This window comes from Mustela lutreola, chromosome X (genome assembly GCF_030435805.1).
Source record: "Mustela lutreola isolate mMusLut2 chromosome X, mMusLut2.pri, whole genome shotgun sequence".
Taxonomy (NCBI): Eukaryota; Metazoa; Chordata; class Mammalia; order Carnivora; family Mustelidae; genus Mustela; species Mustela lutreola.
This window is the reverse complement of record NC_081308.1, coordinates 9,627,358-9,648,573: the sequence shown is the minus strand read 5'-3', so window position 1 is coordinate 9,648,573 and position 21,216 is coordinate 9,627,358. Positions and strand designations below refer to the sequence as shown.

General features: G+C 45.8%; 1 long non-coding RNA gene across 1 annotated transcript in view; it reads right to left on the bottom strand.

Moving 5' to 3' along the window:
• Positions 1–21,216, bottom strand: part of LOC131820898 (uncharacterized) — a 132,829-nt gene that overhangs the window by 27,197 nt on the left and 84,416 nt on the right. The window lies entirely within an intron of this gene.

Genomic DNA, 21,216 nt, shown 5'->3' with positions numbered 1-21,216 from the left:
CAAAAGAGAGAATTGGCAATCTCTAAGCCCATGACATAGGGTTGGTAACGGGTGGGGGGGGGGCGGCGCAGAGAATGTGTGTAGACAGCTCATGCTCTGTCCTTCCTTTATTCGAGATTGTGAGATCAGTGATCTCTTCTCCTGGGTGGTAGAGTGCCTTTGATTTATGGTCCCTATCCACAGAAGAGCAGTAAGTAGACCCTCCCTCCAATAAAATGGCAGGGGGCAGGGGGACTTGTGGTCTTGGAGGCTTCCGGGTCCAGTGAGGTCCAGCTGTCTGCTCTACTACTCATTGGCTGGGCGTGTTACGTATCTTTTGTATACCCATATATCTCGGTTATATTCATCTGTTAACTGGTGATAAAGAGATCTACTCAAGTTTGGCATGAAAATTGAGAATTATTTTAAGAGTAAAGTCCTTGATAAATCATGGGTAATTTCATAAGAAGGTTTAAGATCCAGGAGACCATATACAGAAGAATGCAGTTTCATAGTTGAGTCATTAAACAGTTGTGGGTTGGGCTACTACAGGTCCTGCAATCTTTATGAACATAAACAGTGTTAAAATGAGACTTGTTTATGGGGTTAACCTGACTTTGCTCCTTTGGGATAAACAGGTAGCATGACTATACCGCTGGTAAAGAGAGAAGAGCACAGAGCCATTCCTGCTTTATTGGAAAGTCCTTGCCAGCAGTAGGTCTGGCATTAAAATTTTAAGAACTGGGTGTGTTTCCTGACTGTTCCACTGGACCCTGGCTGATGCAGCAGGGGTACTTCTTGTTTCTGAAACACTGACTTATCTCTGAATGTTCTGGATGTGCAGGCCTCGAAGCTGAGTCTCTCAAATGTGGCCCATGACCTCTGGGAGGCCTGACCCTAATCAAGAGGCTCATCCTATGGGAGACAGGACAGAGGTCACATGCACAGCCCTCTAGTCTTTGACCACCCTTGTGCCTCCAGCCCAGAAGTAGCTGGAAAGGCTGCCTGTGGGTCCTGAGCAGTTAGCTACACATAACAAGCTGGCCGGAGAGCCCACCTCCGATGGGGTTCCCGACAACTGGGAATGAATCTAGCTGCCCCAATCTGATCTCTGCTCCACCCCCCCTTAAACTTGCCTACGCTGACTCTGCCAGAAAGGCAAACTGTCTGCTGTATGGTACACATGCAACACATGAAAGGCCATTCTTTGGGATTGATTTCATTAAAAGAAGGAAGAAGAAATGAGGGAAGAAGAGGAAGAAGAAAATCCTGCATACTGGCATAGTCTACATTGATTTTTTTTTTTTAAAGATTTTATTTATTTATTTGACAGAGAAATAGCACAAGTAGGCAGAGTGGAAGGCAGAGGGAGAGGAGGAAGCAGGCTTTTTGCTGAGCAGAGAGCCCGATGTGGGGCTCGATCCCAGGACCCTGGGATCATGACCTGAGCCGAAGGCAGCCTCTTAAGACTGAGCCACCCAGGCGTCCCCTAGTCTACACTGTCCTTAAAAGAAGAGGAGGGGTGCCTGGGTGGCTCAGTCGGTTGAGTGGCTGATTTGATTTCAGCTCAGGTCATGATCTCAGGGTCCTGAGACTGATTTCTGCTTTGGGCTCAGTTAGCGTGGAGTCTGCTTGTCCTCTCTCTCTGCTCTGCCTCCCACGCATGAGTGCACGTGCTCTAAGTAAGTAAATAAAATCTAAAAAAAAAAAAAAAAAAGGAGGAAGAGTATGTATTCATTTTTAGGTTCTTTCCAATCTGCCCTATGAATCAATCACTGTTAAAACCTCACATGGCTAAATTCCCTCTTCTTTTCTGAGCCCACTCAAGTGACAGTGACAGGATTCAGTTCCTCCTAAATCGGGACTGATGGCCTTGGTTCCTCACCGGCTCTTAGCTGGGGCCTCCTTCAGTTCCTTACTGTGGGGGCCTAGCGCAGCTCACAACATGGCAGCTGGCTTGCATCAGTGATCAAGAAAGAAAGAAAGAGGGACGCCTGGGTGGCTCAGTTGGTTAAGCAGCTGCCTTCGGCTCAGGTCATGATCCCGGCGTCCTGGGATCGAGTCCCACATCGGGGTCCTTGCTCAGCGGGGAGCCTGCTTCTCCCTCTGCCTCTGCCTGCCATTCTGTCTGCCTGTGCTCGCTCTCTCCCCTTCTCTCTCTCTGATAAATAAATAAAATCTTTAAAAAAAAAAAAGAAAGAAAGAAAGAGAAGGGAAGCAGCAAGATGGAAGCCAGAGTCTTTGTAACTCGATCTTGGCAGCGACATTTCATTATTTCTGCTGTGTCCTCTCTGTCAGAAGTCGCTCAGAAGTGGTTTGGTCCAGCTCACCCTTAAGAGCAGGAGAGTACACAAGGATGTGAATACCAGAAAGCCATTCTGGGGACTGTGTGCTACCGATGACAGTATTGTTGAAGTCTTTACTTTGTTTTTTAGAGCAGTTTCAGGTTCACAGCAAAATTAAGAGGAAGACAGAGATTTCCCATATACTCCTGACCCCCCATTTCTTTTTTTTCTACATGAATCATTTTCAGTGAGGGCTCTGCAGCCCAGGTAACTGTGTTCCTGGCCTCTTTGAGGGCCTCCTCCTGAAAGCTAAATTTAGGAAAGCCAATTGCTGCGATAAATTATTCAATTATCCCTCAACTGGCTTTGAACCATTTATCCTCCAGGCAACCATGTTTCTACTACCCGACCCAAATAGCCATGAAATAATCAGCTATCAGGAGCCAGACACGGACTTCTATTGCCCAAGTGTTGAAGAGAGGGAAAACACCCTCAAATGACTAAAAATCAGAGAACCTAAAGGTGAAAAGGGGTTACTAAAATGTTGTTGTTTAAAGAAACAGAGAGAGGTTAAATAGAGGGAGAGAACCCTCTCTTGCCATCCCCCAAGCTGTGATCTTTCTGTAAAGTTACTACATATAGAATTTACTGGAAATTTCGGCCTGAAGTCCTGGGCATGGTGACCAAGCAGCAGCTTACCAGTCCAATCCCTGCAAGGTTGATGATTTCTACTTGTACTGGAAGACACTAAGTCAGAGGGGACCTGTCATCTGGGTACTATTGGTGCCTGAATCCCACCTGTCTGGGCTGCTTTTTTGTTTTTTAAAATTTATTTATTCATTTATTTGACAGAGATCACAAGTAGTCAGAGAGACAGGCAGAGAGAGAGGAAGGGAAGTAGGCTCCCTGCTGAGCAGAGAGCCCAATGCGGGGCTCCATCCCAGGACCCTGAGGTCATGACCTGAGCTGAAGGCAGAGGCCCAACTCACTGAGCCACCCAGGAACCCCTGGGCTGATTTTTTTTTTTTTAAAGACTTTATTCATTTGAGACAAAGAGATACAGAGAGAGAGCATGAGCAGGGGGAGAGGAAGAAGCAGACTCCCCACTGAGCTGAGAGCCCGACTTGGGGCTCGATCGCAGGACCTGGAGATCATGACTGGAGCCAAAGGCAGACGCTTAACCATCTGACCCACCCAGGTGTCCCTGGGCTGATTATGATCATGGTCCTTTTAGTCTGTCCCTGAACCCACACTCAGCTTTGCACCGCCTGTAGATTTTATAAACAAATATAACATGCCGATCCTGGTTAGGATTGGACCTTATTTAAAGCTATGGGGGTCACTGAAGAGCAGATACTAGAAAAACAGGTAGCTAAACATTGGGGACTGTATTTTGCTTCCCAAGAGGTAGGGATATGGATTTACATTTGGGGCAAACTACCTCTGTTTTGAGAAAATGAATACTATGAGCCTTTTTGTTACTCAAGTGTGAAGCAAGGGGTACCTATAGTTACTGGGGAAGGCTAAAACTGATCAAGAAATGAGTTTTTTGTGACCAGCCCTGTCAGTCCTGTTTGATTATATAAATGGCATGCATTTTCCTTATATTACTTAGCATGCGTCTTTCAGTTGGGTGAGTTCTCTGCAGACTTCACAGTTTTCTGGGGAATGAGCTATTACTTTTTTCAGTAAATTTAATCGCAAGTTACCGTTCATTTGGGAGGAGTCATGTGCGTTGTTTTAATAGCTGTTCATAGGCGATCTGGAGTGGAGAACCCTCAGGTCTGAGTTCTAGCTCAGCTTGAGCCACTGTTGTCACTCAACTTGAAATCATCATGACCTTGGGAAATGGATCACTGGACTAGTTTCTTCTGATGATGTTGAGGGCCTAGGTTTCCGAGGAGTGGTTGATCCACTGTATTTCATTGTGGATGGAGTTTAATTTCAGAAGAGAAAATAAGGATTTGGGAAGGAGGCCTTGAATTCGGGTGATGGAAAATGTCCTCTTCGGTCTCAGCCCCTATGTGGGTAAACAGTTCTCCATATTTCTGTTTGTAACTTACTGCCTGAGGCAGAGACCTCTGCTTTGCTTACCCCCTGTACCCCCATACCCATCACAATGCTTGAGACACTGCGAGCAATACAGATGTATTTGTTGAATGAATGAATTCACACTGAGATGGTGACTAGGGTTTGGCTACAGATGGAGCGTTCATAAGGTCATCAGACCTTAAAATGACAAGACTCTGTCCTTCCTCTCCTTATGTTCGAGACACATGGTTTCATAGGAAAAACGAAAGGGAACAGATCAACTCATTACCCAGCTTTTAACACACCACCATTTGGGTCCTTATTTATAGTGTGTTCTCTGTAGCTGGGTGGCAATGGGTTGGTTTTCATTTCCAGTGCACGGAGACAAGCTCTGAAGGGTGGATGTCGTGATTCATTAAAACAAAAATACAAGTGAGTTCTGTCGTCAAACCATCTTCTATTCTTCGTCCCATCAAAGAGTTTGCATTGAATGCTGGATCCCAAAACAAAAGTCTGCACCCGGGTTAACTGTTCCTCCACCCAAGTCTGCTTCCTTCCCCAAGTGGGCAGACTGTCAGCCCCCCAGAGGGAGGCCGGAACCCCGCAGAAGCAGCTTTCAGGGTAGTTATTCTTCCGGAAAGTACACTATGTCTGTTTCTGGTTTGGCTTTTCCGTTTCCTGGAGTCGTTCTTTTGAACGGAGGGAGCAAAGCCCTGCTTAACACTGCAGCTCAGTCAGACCCCAGTGCTGAATCCCCATTTCCACTTTTTTTTTTTTTTTAAAGGCATTGAACTCTCCTGGCTCTGGTGAACTTTCTCTTGGTTCAATGTGGAGGGCGGGTCTCTGAGTCCCGGGTGACTTCTCACATTCTGTTGTTCAACAGCTGTTTCCAGAGGCCTGTTACCCTCACACCCACAGAAGACCGAAAATAGCAGCGTGTCCCTCCCCGAACAGTCTGTGCTTTCAAAGGCACAGTGTGCTCCCTCCTGCCTTTCTGTCTCTTTCAATTTTCTTTTTGGTAAATAAGGAATCAGGCTATTCCATTTAGTTGGTCAGAAGTTAATTTTTAAACCTTTCAACCCGAGTAAGCAATGGGATATCCACACTCCAGAGATGGCAATAAGGGAACAACCAAGTTTTGATGCTTGCTCTCTGGGAAAGCGCTGGCTCTACCAGCAGCAAGCCAGCCTTGGCATGGACTTTGAGCCTCTATCAGAGATACCCAGGGCTTTTTATGAAAACTTAGGCAAGATTATCTTCCTGCTGCAAAGGCGGGGGTCTACCGATGACATCTGCTTTTCAAAGCTTTTCCTTTCAACAATCCTTCCTAATTTTGAGGGCTTTATTTTTATTTTTATTTTTTTATTTTTTTTTTAAAGATTTTATTTATTTATTTGACAGAGAGAGATTACAAGTAGGCAGAGAGGCAGGCAGAGAGAGAGAGGAGGAAGCAGGCTCCCTGCTGAGCAGAGAGCCCGATGCGGGACTCGATCCCAGGACCCTGAGATCATGACCTGAGCCGAAGGCAGCGGCTTAACCCACTGAGCCACCCAGGCGCCCCTGAGGGCTTTATTTTTAAATGATTGAGATCAAGTTCACATTACCGTAAAATTAACCACCCCGAAGTGAGCAATTCAGTGGCATTTTATACATCCACAGTGTTATGCATCCGACACCTCTAGTTCCAAAATATTTTCATCACCCTGAAAGAGATCCCTGGAGTCATTAAGCCATTTATATTTATATTAAAATATATTTAAATATTTAAATATTAAGTGTATTCTCCCCCCAGCCTCGGGCCAGTGCCCTTCTGCTTTTTTCCTCTATGGATGTACCTACTCTAGATATTGCATATAAACAGAATCCCGTTAGCTAGTCTTCGGTGTCCAGCTTCTTGCACCTGGCGTGTTTTTAAGGTTCATCCGTGTTGTAGCGTACGTCAGCACTTTGTCCTTTTTATGGCTGAATAATACTGATCATATGTATACACAACATGTTCTTTATCCACTCATCCATTGATGGACATCTGGGTTGTTTCTACTTTCTGGTAGCTCTGGTAACTCTGGGTACTCTTGTAACTCTATGGTCTGGTAGCTGGTAATTCTACGGTCAAGTTTTTGAGGAGCCACCACTCTGTTTTCCACAGCAGCTGCTCCAGTTTCATTCCCGCCACGATGCACGATGATTCCAGTTTCTCAACATCCTTACCAGCACTTGTTATTTTCTACTCTTTTGATTATAGTCATTCTCATTTGTTTGAAGAGCTAGCTCACTGAGGCTTTGATTTGCATTCTCCTTATGACCCAAGACAAAGACGGGTGCTCGCTGGCCATTTGTGCATCCTCTTAGGAAACATTTCACCCAAGTCGTTGGCCCATGTTAAAAGCTGGGATATTTACTTGTCCTTTCTGGTTGAATTATAAGGATTCTTTGTATATTCTTTGTATATTCTGGATACTACCCCCTTATCAGAGAGGTTGTCTGCAAGTATTTTCTTCTGTTTTGTAGGTTGTCTTTTCGCTTTCTTTACAATGTCCTTTGATGTTCAGTAGTTTTTGATTTGGGGGAAGCCCAATTGCTCTGATCCTTTCTTACACAAGGGCATGGCGGTGTGGACAGAGAAGTGTTAGTCATTCTGGCTCTAGCTGACCAGCTGCCTAACTTGACCCTGAGAAACTTGTCAAAGCATGCTTGTCCTGGTTGCAAAACTGAACCCACAGGTTTCATGTGAAGACAAATGTTATTTAGAACCGTGATGGTTTTATATTCTACTTGTTTACAAACTGCCTTATGCTAGACCAATCTACTGTTACACATCGAGAGCTTCTTGGCTGGAATATGTCATTTACCACTGAAGCTTAGAAAACATGGTTATTTAGAATGAATGCAGTTGACGCCGCCTAATCACCATCTCTCCAGCTGAGACCTCCCTTCTGGACTCTGGACTCCAACTGCCTCCATGAGACCTCTCCATGGGCATCTAGGCATGTCAAACTTAGAACATTCTAGATCAAACCATTGTTCTCTAGCCCACCCTTCACAAGCATACTCGGTCTCCTTAGCTTTTTACATGTCAGCAAATGGAGTTTTATTTTCCTGGTAGCTCCCGCTGAAGGCACTGACTTCATCCTTGATCCTTTTCTTTCTCTCACAACCTATGTCGCAATTATTAGCAAATTCTGCTTGCTCAGCCTTCAGACTCTGGATATCCGTGGAGTTGGACACCTCCCCTCCAGGGCTAATGACTGGTTAAGCCCCAGCTTCGGGTCTCCTCACTGATCTTCCCATCTCCCTCCCACGCCCCCCCCCCCCCCGGGCTTTCTCCACATGCTTTCTCCACGCGGAGTCCTGTGCTCATGCCCCTTTCCCCTGGCTCCCTCTGCTCTAGCCCCCAGAGCTTCTAGCTGTTTCTTTAGCACTCCACTGGCTACGTACTTGTCTCTTGGGGTCAGCTATAATGCTCAACCTTCACTGCCTCCAGGGCTCTGTTCAAAGTTCCCTCGACCTGAGAGTCCGCCAGATACCCCTGTCTAAGAATGCAGGCTCTCCCCTACCTTGTCCCCGGCCCTGTCCAGTCCCGCAGCCGACTCCCGGGACCTGCTCCCCACCCCCTAACCTGCCCTCCTTAACCTGCTCTTTGTTGAACTTCGCACGTAGCTGTTTGTACAGAGCACATACTAGACATCTCTTGTATCCTCCCTGCCTCCCCGCCCCCCTGTACACACACACTGAGCTCCAACTGAATGGCTGAAGGAGGAACGTTCCAGGCACACTGTGTGACGAAGAGAGCTGGATGCCTAGTGGCTTGTTTCATGAGGACCTTGAAGGTGAGCACTGTGGCGCTGCTCCTGAATTGCCAAGTTTATTAATTTTTAAACAGCAGTATCTCCCTTCATGTGCCATGGGCCACTGAGCTGCTAATCTACTCACTGGGGATCCGCAAGTACACCTTCATGCAACAGACCATAGCCCTCTGAAGAAACCGTTATGGATGTCCACGTGCGGTCCCAGAGGGTTTGGGCGAAGCCTTGGTGCTTATGGAGAGAGCCTCAGCCTTGCGATCCGTGAGCCCCCCCCTGCCCCCCAAACCCCGAGTTAGCTTCAGTTTGGCCATCCATGATCCCAGCTCTCAAGGTTCAAGGAACTGGGTGACAGAGACAATCCAACACGAGAGCAGTGATTCTTTTTGTGTCCTGCTTTTGCTAACAAAAGAAAACTCAGACAAGCGTCTTCAGGGGTTGCTGCTTTTTTGGGACCATTTTCAGCTGTGGAGAAAGAGTCTGGCGTTCGTGTTTTGGGGAGAAGGCTCAAAGAAGGCCAGCGGGAGTGTGAGAGGGATAACCGAGGCCACCAAACCCACTGCACGGATTCGCAAGCAAGACCTGTGACCCAGCGAGCTTGCCTGGGGTCCCAAAGGTAAATACTGGTGTAACTGGCAGAAGAGCTCCAGGCTGGACGTCTCTTTGAGGTCTCTCTGTCATATCTGAGGGAACCAAAGCACAGCAGGTCGTGACCACTGGCCAGTGATCCCGCAGCCATTTCCGGGGTGGGGGCGGGGGGGGCCGAACTCCTCATCCAGCCTTCATCCGCCCCATCACTGAACTGCTGAGCTGTCTGTCTCCTGATGCAATGATATCGTCCTTCGATTCTTTGCTGAAATTCTCTCCTGGGAGTTGGGATTGGGGATGGACGAAAGAAAGAAGTTTTAGCTGAGTCAGGGGCCTGATAAAATCAGTCTGTCCACATTTTTGATGAGCCAACCCCTCACTTTATTTAACCTTTGTAAATACACGGATGTACAAATGCCTAGCCTAGCTTTTGTTTTCCAAAGGAGATGGATTTTTTTTTTTTTTTTTTTAAATGTTAGCTGTGCGCAGCGGTTCTCAAAGCACCGTTCCTGGACCAGCGGCAGCAGCGGCAGCAGCCCCTGGGAAATGGGAATTTGTAGGCTCCATTCCAGCCTCACGGGATCAGAAGCTCCGGGGGTGAGGCACAGCAATCTGTGTTCAACAAGCACTCCAGAGGGTCGTTCAAGTTCGAGAAACACTGGCTTAGTGGCCGCTGTTGGTATCTTGCCTCATGCCAAACTGCAGCTAAGGGCTCACGTCTGACACCTCCCCCCGAGGATGCTTTTGGGCAACTGGAGATGCTTGGAGTCCCCTCCCTGCCCACCTGCTACCAACCCCACGCAGGGGGGCTGGGAGCCAATGGCTGATTGGGGAAGGCTATCAAAGCGCCCTTGGCGCAAGACGGCATAGACTCGGCTTCACTGTTTATGCTCCAGAGCTCCCCGTGGGATTAGGCAGCTGGAAGCTAGACTTCTCCCAAAGCCATGTCCTTGCTGTCCTCCCAATATTTCTTTCCTTACTTAACATTTCTCCTGCAAACAGCTCCCAATAAAGTAGATGCCCAGGGACTCCTACCTCGGGCTTTGTTTTGGGGGAACACGACCCAAGACAATTAGTAAGTTCACCTCAAAGATTTTCCTTTTAAGGACGGATGTGCAGGGCTGGGCATATAAGGAGAACATTTTCAGCAAGTCACTCTACCTAGATTTGGGCAACCTGTCGGCACTGATTTCAGACACATATCCATGGCTGTCACATCCTGCCTCTAATTTTGAAGATTTCCTTGACTAGATGGTAGTTCAGTCTCATACAGATTGATTCTCATGGAGAGAAATTGGGTGATGGATGATCTCCTTTTAACCAGCTAGAACCACCGGTGTAATATGCAGTTTGGGTTTCCTGAGGTAGGAAATAATTGGCAAATTGAATGTGGTCATCAGAGAGATCTCTTGTGTTTATTTTGGGTCATTTTATCTCAGGAGGCACATACGAAAGGGTCAAAGATCTCATTCCACGGTCATCTCTTCTGTGGGAAAGGGCCAGAGTATGTCCAAGTTTGAGCTCCATAGGTGCCTACTAAGCTCCTCCCCAGCCCTAAATTCACGAGGAAAGGAAGCCCTAGGGAGCCTTCCATCATGGAACGGAAAAAGATTCCATAAAGAGCCTATTCCCGGGAAGCTCTCCCAACTCTCTGGAATTCTTGGTTCCCACAAAACCTCAAACAGATGGTTGCAAGTTTGATGCTGGCCTTGTGGAACCTGAGCCATGTCCCAAATGAAACGTACCTCCAGGTTAGCCAGGAGCCCCCTTTTCTAATGTTTCCTTCCTTACTCCTGCTTGGCCCAGCTCAGGAGTCAGGGATCAGCATGAACAGTCTTCTGTTTCTAAAGTCATGGAAATGAATCATCACAGTCACCATCTCACAGGGTCGGGGAAAAGCCTTACGCAGATTTTCCCATCCTTTAAGATGAACAAGACAAAACTATATTTAAAAGAATCTATTCTTATAGGAATCTGCTGTAAAAGCTAATTCTCACTGTCAGGATATTCTTCGTTAGCAAACCTGAAAGTCTCACATTGCAAATTAGGCTCAATTTCTTTTACTTAGCCTTTGTAGGACAGTTTACTGATACTCCCTGCTTGAAAGCGTGACGAGGAAAAGTCAAAACTCTGTTGAGAGAAATGATATTAATGGAAGTTTATTTTAAGGATGAACTGGCTGTTCATCTCCAGACACTCATTTCATCCTTGGTAGGCTTTTGGAGAGCCGAACACTTAGATCACAATGCAAAAGATTCCCTTGAAAAACTGCTTTTGCCAGAAAGTTCACGGATATTCACCCTTCCCAGCTTCATACAGAGGGATCTTTTAATAAACACCTCTAGCACACCAGCAATCATGTTTATTTTAGAGGCCATGTGTCCCATGTGAAGACCTGCATGGGAATGTTCTTTCAGTTCTATGTTCTAGGAGAAGTTTTACTTCCTCAGAATTACTGGCAGGCTTTGTTTCTTAGACCACAAGAATCACACACTTGAACTATATTTTCCCTTTTTGAGTGGGCTATCAGAAAGCTTAGAGCCAAATTTTTGGCTCGTCTTTGGAATAGAGCCTGCATAATTTTTTTTTTTTCTATTTTTCCCCTGGTTTTGTCCATGTGAGTGTTTGCAGGCCCTGAGTTTTAAGTTTTATATTGATTTCATCTTAGGAAACCTAAGGAGCCATCTAAAATCCTTAACAAATCAAAGCAGGGAGTAAACTGTCAAACCACCATTCATCCTTAGTAAAAATACGAAGTTATCTAACTCAATAGTAAGAAAATCCAGTCTGATTTTAAAAATGGGCACAGGATTTAAGCAGACATTTTTTCAAAGACATCCTGATGGCCAACAGGCACATGCAAAGATACCGAAACATCATTCACCACCGGAGACATGCAAATCAAACCCAGAGACAGAATGGCTAAAATTGAAACCACCAGAAACAACAAGTGTTGGTGAGGACGTGCAGGAAAAAGGAGCCCTCATGCCCTGTTGATGGGAATGTAAATAGATACAGCCACCGTGGCAAACAGTATGGAGGTTCCTCAAAAAATTACAAATAAAATTACCATATGTCCAGCAATCCCACTTCTGAGTATTTATACAAAGAAAAGAAAAACACTGACTTGAAAAGATGTATGTAGCCCCCACTGGAGCATTATGTACAGTAGTGAAGACATGGTTACACCCTAAGTGTTCATGGACAGATGAACAGATAAAGAAAATATGATACATATATAGCATGGAATATTATACAGCCATAAAAGATGAAATCTTGCCATTGTGATTTCAAATGGTGGGTGGACCCACCCAAGTGAAATAAACCTGAAAGAGCAAGACAAATACCACATGCTCTCCCTTTTATGTGGAATCTAAAACCAAGCTCATAGACACTTTCAACGCTTTGTGAGGGGTAGGGGGTAGGTGAAGTGGGTAAAGGGGATCAACAGTTACAAACCCGCAGTTATAAAATAATTCAGTCATGGGGCTGTACCAGGCAGATGTAATTTCATGGTGACTTTCGTTAATAATACTATACTGCATATATTTTTTAAAGATTTTATTTATTTATTTATTTGTCAGAAAAAGAGAGAGAGAGAGACAGAGGCAGGCAAAGGGAGAAGCAGGCTCCCCGCTGAGCAAGGAGCCTGATACGGGACTCGATCCCAGGACCCTGGGATTGTGATCAGAGCTGAAGGCAGACACCCAACCAACTGAGCCACCCAGCTGTCTCAGTATTGCATATTTCAGTGTTGAGAGAATAGATCTTAAAAGTTCTCATCGCAACATGTTTGTGCTGGATGTTAACTGACTGATTGTGGTGACCATTCTGCGATGTTTACAAATACCACTTTTAAATCATTTATTTATTAAATAAATCATGCAGGAGCCTACATTCTGAAACGGGGTCAGGATTTCCAAGGACAATTAAAATGTCTGCTCTGGTTACAGGCTAGAGGAGGATCCAGATACAGGATCACCGAGGAAAGAAAGATGGTACTCGCTAAGTGCGCAAAAGCAAAAGGAACAGGAAAATCACATTTCCAACCAACACTGCGGCGAGGTCAGAGGACTGCAGTTAAAGGGAATGGTTGGGGGAGAAATTCCATGAGTCCTCACGGCTGGGATCTCGTGTCAGCAGTCCCCAGACAACTAAACAAAAACCTGTAGAACACAAGAGTGTATCTCTGGTAATAACATTGTGTGGCTGACCCCAAACAATCTGTCTAGCCCTGGACAGGTATTTGCAAGACATGGTCTCGTCATTTTAGTGTGGTATTCATTCCTCTCCTCATATAACATTTACTTAAGAATGATGATTTAAGGAAACTGATCCAGTGGGAAAACAAGTGTGGGGGAAGAATGGTATGATGAGAGGAAGGGGGTTATGGAACTGTTTGTATTTTGCAGTGACCATGACCGTTTTTCTCCGTGCTCTTTGTTTCTTTTGTTGGTTTTTGGGACAGCACCCAGGAAACAATTTTAAAGAAAATCTCAGAAAAGCACAGATAATACTTCACAAAACTGCTAACCGTGTAACAACTCCCACATGGAATCTAACCTTGACCGATGACAGGAAAACAACTTTTGCAAAAACTCAGACCCAAATACACACTGATAGCATTAGGGTGTGAGTGAATTTTAGGCCACTGGGATACAATTAGGAACACAGGAACTATAAACGGTTGAGAGAGTTCATCAAAGCAGGTCTTTGTAAGTTTCAATTTAGTGTTTTTTTTTTCTTGCGAGTCACTAAAAATGTTGCCGAAGCTGAATTTAAAGACTAAGTATCTCCTTATGGCTGTTTTCCGTCACCTTGCTTCAATCAATCCTCTTTTGCCCTGGGTCACTCTGGTGAACTTGAGACACTGGGGCCCAGGTTCACCCTTCCCCTGCCTTGCATAGATGCCCATTCCTTTGCAGGAGGGAAGCCTGATCGTTTGCTCTGTCTTAAGGCTTTTGCCTCATCTGACCAGGGATGGTTGCAGGGACAGCTGGAAGCCAACTCAAGTCAAAACAAGAGCTCCCCCTTCCACAGATGTTCTTCCACTGGTAGAACCAGGTCCCTCTGGGAGCAGAAGGCAGGTGGAGCTGAAAGTAGGTGGATTTATAAAACATTTCTATACGAGGCCATCAGACCTCTGGCTGAGGGTAGAAGGTCTACTTTAGAGATGCTGAATCTCTGGGACCGGACTCTGGAAGAAGGACACTCAACCCCCGGGGCTGCAGACAGGACAGTGACTTGGAAGTCTGCACGCTGATGGGGAATAGCTAAGGCCCTGCCTCTTATGGGGACCTCAGGCTGTCAGTCAGCTTCATGAGCTCTAAGATGGGACATGCAGAGCTCGTTTGCTGGAAGCCCCTCATCATCTACGTCTGGCCTGGGGCCTAAGCAGGCCACACAGTACCAAAAGGCCCCTGTCCTGCGTATATCAGGTATCTATTGCCACAAATAATGCTGCGTAACGAATAAGCCCCAAACTCAGTGGCTTAATAACCAACCATTTATTATCGTTCACGAGTCTACAGGATAACTGGGTGATTCTTGTGGCCAGATGCAGGTCACGTTGGTAGCTCTGCTGCTCTTGGCTGGGCTTTCTCATGTGTCTGGGAGTTGGCTGGCTGGCTGATCACTGGCTAGTCTGGACACAGTCACATGATAGAAGCAAGCTTCTAAGAAAGGAAAAGGAAGCTCCAAGACCTCTTGAGGCCAAGGTTTGGAACCGCCAAGCAACCATTTCTGTCACATTCTATCAGAAAAAGCAAGTTACAAGGCCTGCCTAAGTTCAGGGCATGGGGAACAGATACCGCCTGTTAAGAAGATACCACCAAGTCACAGGCTGAAGAGTAAGCGTATGTAAAGGGGTGAAGAAGCGGGGCCTTTGCTGCAATAAATCTACCAGCCGGGGCTTATGTCTTGCTCTACTCTAGAATTTTTGCATGTGTCATGCCGCATGTTAACCTTAAAAGAAAGAATCTAGTAAAATTAAGCAGGGGAAGATATTCCACCTACAATTCCCAATGACATTTCTGGATTTTTTTTTTTTCCTACCAGAACCAAAGGTAGAAATTAATTCTCATGTTGAAATAAAATAGCCAGTCTCTGACGTTTCCTGTATGATAAATTATGTGACTAATGTCTCCATCTGTACCTAAAACACACAAGCATATGGCTCAGGGAGATATGAGAGGCAGGCAGGGGCTTCAGAGAGGAATTGTGCCCTGTATGTCAACTGCAGCTGGTGGGAGAAGACACTCAGCATTAGAGCAGGGAATGCAATCGCTCACCCAGGAACGTGACCAGGGGCCAGCTGCAGGTCTGCAGACTGACGCCAGCTCACAGGCTAGGCCAGGGCCAACGCTGACATAAAACCTGTGAGAGAGTGACCGGTTTACTAAGAACACACTCTTCGACACCAAGGACAGAAAAGGGGCTAGATGCTTCCTCATTTTCCCTGACTTTACAACTGCAGTCTAGAAAGTTTCATCCTCACAGGAAAAAACAAAAATGATCTCCTGAAAAACCAACCCACAAAAGTAGGTTATTTTGGGAAATTTAGCAAGTGGGCAGACTCCCTCCAGAACCAGGACATCTGTGCCAAACTTTCCTTTTCACAGCTGAATTATTGGCCAGATTTTCCAGGGGCTTCTAGTTTCTCTATGAGAAAACAGAAGATTCTGGGAAACAGCACCTAAGATCATAAAAAATTAGAGTCATCTTGCATTCCACAGAACCAGCAAGAGCCAGGGTGGCCCTTGGGGTCATGGGACTAGCAGGGTCCTGGAGCATCTCCTCATGTCGCTGGGACCCGGTCTCCTCCTCTGTCAAATGCAGGAGTGTATTAGTTACGTACTGTCGCATAACAAAACACTGTCAGAATTTTAGCTCAGAGCTCCTGTGGATCGGGAATTGGACTCAGCTGAGTTGAGTGGTTCCAGTTCAAGGTCTCTCATCAGGCTGCAGCCAATATGTGATCCGGGCTGGGATCACCTGAAGACTCGACTGGGGCTGGAGGATACACTTCCAAGATGGCGCACTCACGGGGCCACTGGCAGGAGGTCTGGGTTCCTCACCACATGAACCCTCCATAAGGCAGCTTAAATGTTCTCATGGCATGGCCACGTGGTTTCCCTCAGAGCTAGTGATGAGGAAGGGAGGCACAGGGAGAGGAAGGGAGGGAGAGGGGAGCTGTGTATCTTTCATAACCGAATCTCTGAGGTGGCGAATCATGACTTTGTTTGCATTCTGCCAGTCACAGAGACCTATACTAGGGTGTTAATACCAGGAGGTAGGGACCATCGGGGGCATAGCTGCCATGATAGGGAATTAGACTAGATGAACTTGAAGGTTCCCTCTAGCTGAGTAGTTCTCTGCTTTTGTATGGAGTGACACAGCCATACACACCACTAGCACCAGATGGTATAAATATGAAATAGGCTTTGTCGGGGGTCAATTCCAGAAAGATAACAAACAGATTTCATACAGCCCACCCACCTCGAGCTCTCAATGTTCTCAAGGAGGGTGGCATGTAGCTGAACTGCACACACTGGGAAAGGGGCCCCATACAGTGGAAATCCAATATGCTATGTAGTTATTGAAAAACGGAGAACTTTCTGGAATCAGTGGCTGGTATCCTTCAGAATTCGATTTCTAAATGGTAAAGAAATATTTAGCCTATAGGTCTACAACTCTTTATGCACAGTCCCATGACCTAAGTGTTTTGAAAAGTCCCAATTTTTTTCATCAGTGATTTATTAGAACTTGACTTCAATCATCTGGGGGCTATTCACAGTCTTTTTCCCATTCAGGGTGAATATTCATACATTTCCCTGCACAGATATTAATGTGTTGGAGTATGGGATGCCACTACCCCAGACCCTGCTGAGGGAGGGACTTAACAATGAACACTATATACATTTTCTAAAATTAAAAAAAAAAAAATTCCGGTCTACATGGGTGAGGACTGCCTTTCTGTGGTTAACCCTAACTAGGTAATGCTGCAAAATACTGCAGTTTTGTGACCCTGGAGCAGAAAATGGACCCTATTACCTCCTGACTAGACTTTCCATCTCACTGAAGTCTAATTCCTAAAATACCAGAAGTGTAAATGGAAATCGTAATGAAATACAGACCCACACCCCCTTACCCTCAATTACTGGGGCCTGATAGCTTTTGAAATTCATGTTTACATGCTTAAAACAGAAATGCATATATAATGAGTCACATATGCTAGAATGGTTTGGAGCCTGACCTGTCTTTTATTAGTGTGTGGACATGGATAAATTACTTAACATTTCTGAGATAGAGTTTCTCATCCATAAAATGGGGATGATGGCATTTACCTCAGGGAGTTATGGCAGAAATTCAATGAGCTGATGTGGCTTTCAGTTAAATGTTAGATAAAACGTTATCTATTTGACTTTTGCTATGCCATTTCGAAGATTAGATTATAAAAGTCAAGTCCTCTGCCACCTTCTCTAGTTCAAGTTTGACAAACTGGACCTTGACTCCAAGCAAATTCCTGCGTATTTGGCCCCTTTTCATTTGGCAAAGTCGATAAAACCATTCTTTCTTGTTTCAAGTATATTTTGTGCCCACACAAGCCTAGACAAGATGTAACCAATTATACAGAAATGATTAGTTGAAGCGACAATTTCCCAGTTGGTCTGGATAATTGCCTTTACCTTGTCAATGGACCTAAATTATTCTGGATTTTGCTTTATTTCTTGACCCACAGAACAGCCCGTATGGAAGAAAGCATGATGAAAGAGTGAGGAGGTTTTAAAGCAGGTAGGCCTGTTGTTTTGCACTGAATTTAGAATACAAGGCAACTGGCATCAGTCCCAGCTTTCTTAAATGACCAGCTGTGTTTTTTGGTTGTTAGCCCCAAGTTAGAGATTAGGATTTCAAAGAGCTGCCTGGGGAGCAAAGTTTAAACTTGTGATCTGTAATTAGTTCTGTGTATATCCCATCTGGTTAAACTAATTTCCTCCTTTCTTGGTGTGGTCTATGTAGTAAGCATCATACTTAGCTCCAATCTACCAATGAATAAATTCTTTCTTTCTTCCTCTCTCTCTTTCTCTCCTTGTTTTGCATTCTAGTGGTGCAAAAAAGGGGGACTGTCATCTGTAAGAAGTGGTTGAAACAGCTTCACAATTAAAAAAAGTATTTTTTTCAACCCATAGGTGGTCCGCTTGTCTCTAGAAATTGCATTATTTCTACATTTATGAAAATCAAAGTAATCACATTCTTTTCATTTTCTTCACGTCATTTTTTCCCATTCAATGTCGAATCTCCCCAGAGAACTGATTAAATGCAGAAGTGAATGAATGTGTCCCACAAAGGAAAAAAGTGTCACTGAGCTAGAACTCAAAGAATGTAACTTTGAGTTACAAAGGCTGTTGCTCAGGGAGCAGGCACAGAAAAAGGGCAAGCTGTTGCTTCAAGCTTAATATCAAAAAGCTCATGCATTTGTTGCTCCTCTGACCTTTCAAATTCAGATAGTTTCGCAGTCAGGAAAGGCGCACCCACAGCGTGCAGGGATCCTTCTGCACTGAGGCGCAGAGCGCAGGGCCAGCAGGCGGGATCTGGATCCAAAGAGCAGGGGTTTGTCTCTTCACATACTTCTCACTAACCCTCCCCAATGCTATGCTAAATACAGAAGATGCTGGGTGTAATCATGTTGTAACTCCCTTCCAACAGAGTCTAGGTGCCCATATTGTTGTCTCTAGGGCTGGAGGGCCTGGGTTGGAATTCTGTCCCTATGTTCCCATCCGCAGCCCTACTAGCGGTGTGACCTTGGGCAGACTTCTTAACCTCTCTTTGCCTCCATTTCTTTGTCTGGAAGGTGGGCCGATATAAGATTTTATGGAACCTAAGGCATTCTATGTAGATATTGTATAACACACCATTATTGTATATAGTACTAGGAAATGAAAAAGGGTGCTTCTAATTGTCAGATGTGTTCGATTGGAAGACCCAGTAAAATGTGAAAGCACATGACTTTTAAAACTGATGAAATGTGGGGTCCCTGGGGGGCTCAATCAGTTAAGTGTCTGCTTTCAGCTCAGATCATAATCCCTAGGTCCTGGGATTGGGCCCTGCATTGGGCTCCCTGCTCCACGGGGGCCTGCTTCTTCCTCTCCCTCTGCCCCACCCCCTGCTTGTGCTCTCTCTGTCAAATAAATAAATAAAATCTTAAAAAAAAAACCTAACGAAATGTGGCACTAGTACATGGCATCCATCCAACAACTGTCACTTGTGCACTTTTAAGAGGCCACAGAACCTCACGGGTGTGCACGTGCGTGCACACACACACACACACACACACACTGTGCCAATGTCAGTTTCTTGGCTTTGATATTGTCCTAAAATTATGTGCGGTCTTCCCACTGGAGAAAACCAGGTAAGGGTGCACAGGACCTTTTTACACTATCTTAACAACTTCCCGTGGATCTATAAAATGTCAAAAAAAAGGTGCATTACAAGATCGATGAATCAGATAATATTGGATAACAGTGCTTATATGACGATTGCTCACTAAATGGCAGTTATGCTTTGGGGATGGATTAAAGATGGCTGCAAATTCTTTGCCACTCCACCCATCAAGCAGTGGCATCCCCCCCTCCACCCCCTGAATCTGGTTTGGTCTTGTTGCTTGCTTTGACCAACAGAAAGCAGCAAAGTCTTACTGCGTGACTTCCAGAGCTGGGCCTTAAGAGGTTTGTCCTTGGAAAGCTCCCTTTTGGAATCAAGCTGCTGTGCTTTGAGGAAGACAAGCCCCATGGAGAGTCCACACAGACTGGGGCTCTGCAGGGGACACCCCAGGGGAGCTTCCCTTGGCAGCCAGCACACTCTCTTGAACATGGAAGGGAGCCATCTTGGGTGTCCCAGCCCAGACCCCCAGATGGCTGTATCCTCAGCTGACAGAACATGGTGCAGACTGACCCCCATGCCGCTGGGAGCCGTACGCACAAGCCATCATGGCCGTCCCAGCCCAGTCAAGCTTCCAGATGAACCACAGCCCCAGGCAAGGCCATGAGAAGCAGAGGAATCCCCTAATGAAGTCTCGATAATCTTCATAATAATGGAAAGTAATAAATGGTTATTGCTATTTTAAGTCATTAAGATATTATTATTATGGAGAAATTCAGAGAGGATTCAGAATTGAAAGGTCTAGAGCAGCGCTTGGTAAATGTTACTGTACATATGAATGGCCTGGAGGTCTTGTTAAAATGAGATTTTGACCCAGCACGTCTAGGTCGGGGCGGGAGATTCTGCAGTTGGTGTTGGCGCTGCTGGTCCTAGACCACGGTTTGAGCAGCGGGGGTCGAGAGGGTCTCCTGGTTTCCATGTGTCACAGGTAGACCTCTGAAGGAGGAGGTCTTCCTGTCAGCCAGGAGATGTTTTAATCTAAATAAATGGAATGTGTCGCAGGAAGAGAGGTGTTCATTTCCACAGGGTGTCTGCTTTATGGAAGACATGGCCCAGAAACGGATCTTTCTCATCCCACATGGTGGCTTTCCTGAAAGCTGAATATATAGTCCCTCTGCCCTTCTGTGTGGCCAACTGGGCAGAGAAAGAGCTGCAGAGCATGTGCTAGGGTAAAGACCGTCTTTGAAGACATCAAACACATTTCATATTTCAGCAGTGCATTCGAGGGCTGCCCGCCTAGGGCAGAAGTCAACAGAGGGAAAGAGAGAGCGCACCAGGATTCACTGCGGATGCTTGGGCTCCGTCAGAATGTGCTGGTAAAATGCAAGTCTTATTAATCTTCCATTCAAAACACTTGCAAGGGGACGCCTGGGTGGCTCAGTTGGTTAAGCAACCGACTCTTGATTTTGGCTCAGCCCCTCATCTTAGGGTGGTGAGATCGAGCCTTGCACGGGCTCTGAGCTCAGCATGAAGTTTACTTGAGCTTCGCTCTTTCCCTCCCCACTTTACCTCTCTCCGGGTGGTGTGTTCTCTGAACAAACAAATATATAAAATCTTAAAAAAACAAACAAAAAAAACAAACAAACAAAAACCTAACAAGCCCTCTATTCTCACTTGAGGTTGGGGGGTTGTGTGGGCAAAGTCCTACCAAGCTGTGAGGCTGCTCGCTTCCCCATCCTGACCTCGCCCCACGCCAGCTACAGTGGCCTTCCTGCAGATCCCCGGGTGCTCCAAGAATATCCCTGCTCTTCCCTGTATCCGGAGCCCCCTTTCCCTGGATGCCCCCATGCCTTTCTCCCTCACCCCCCTCAGGTGCCACCGGCTCAGTGAAACCTTCTAGAATGATCTCTTTAAAACTGCAACCCTACCCCACCCCAGGCTGTCCCTATCCCCGCTCTCCATGGCACTAACCATTATCTCCTTTGCTATAAACCTGTTACCACTTACTGTGTTCAAGACTAGAGTGTCAGTGCCCGGCAGGATGGAAAGTTAGTTTTATTTCACTGCAGGGTCCTGGGGTCTAGAAAAGCTCCTGATATATGGTAGACACTCAAAAATCTGTTTCGGTTGATTGAGGAAGTAAAGAGTAACATTAT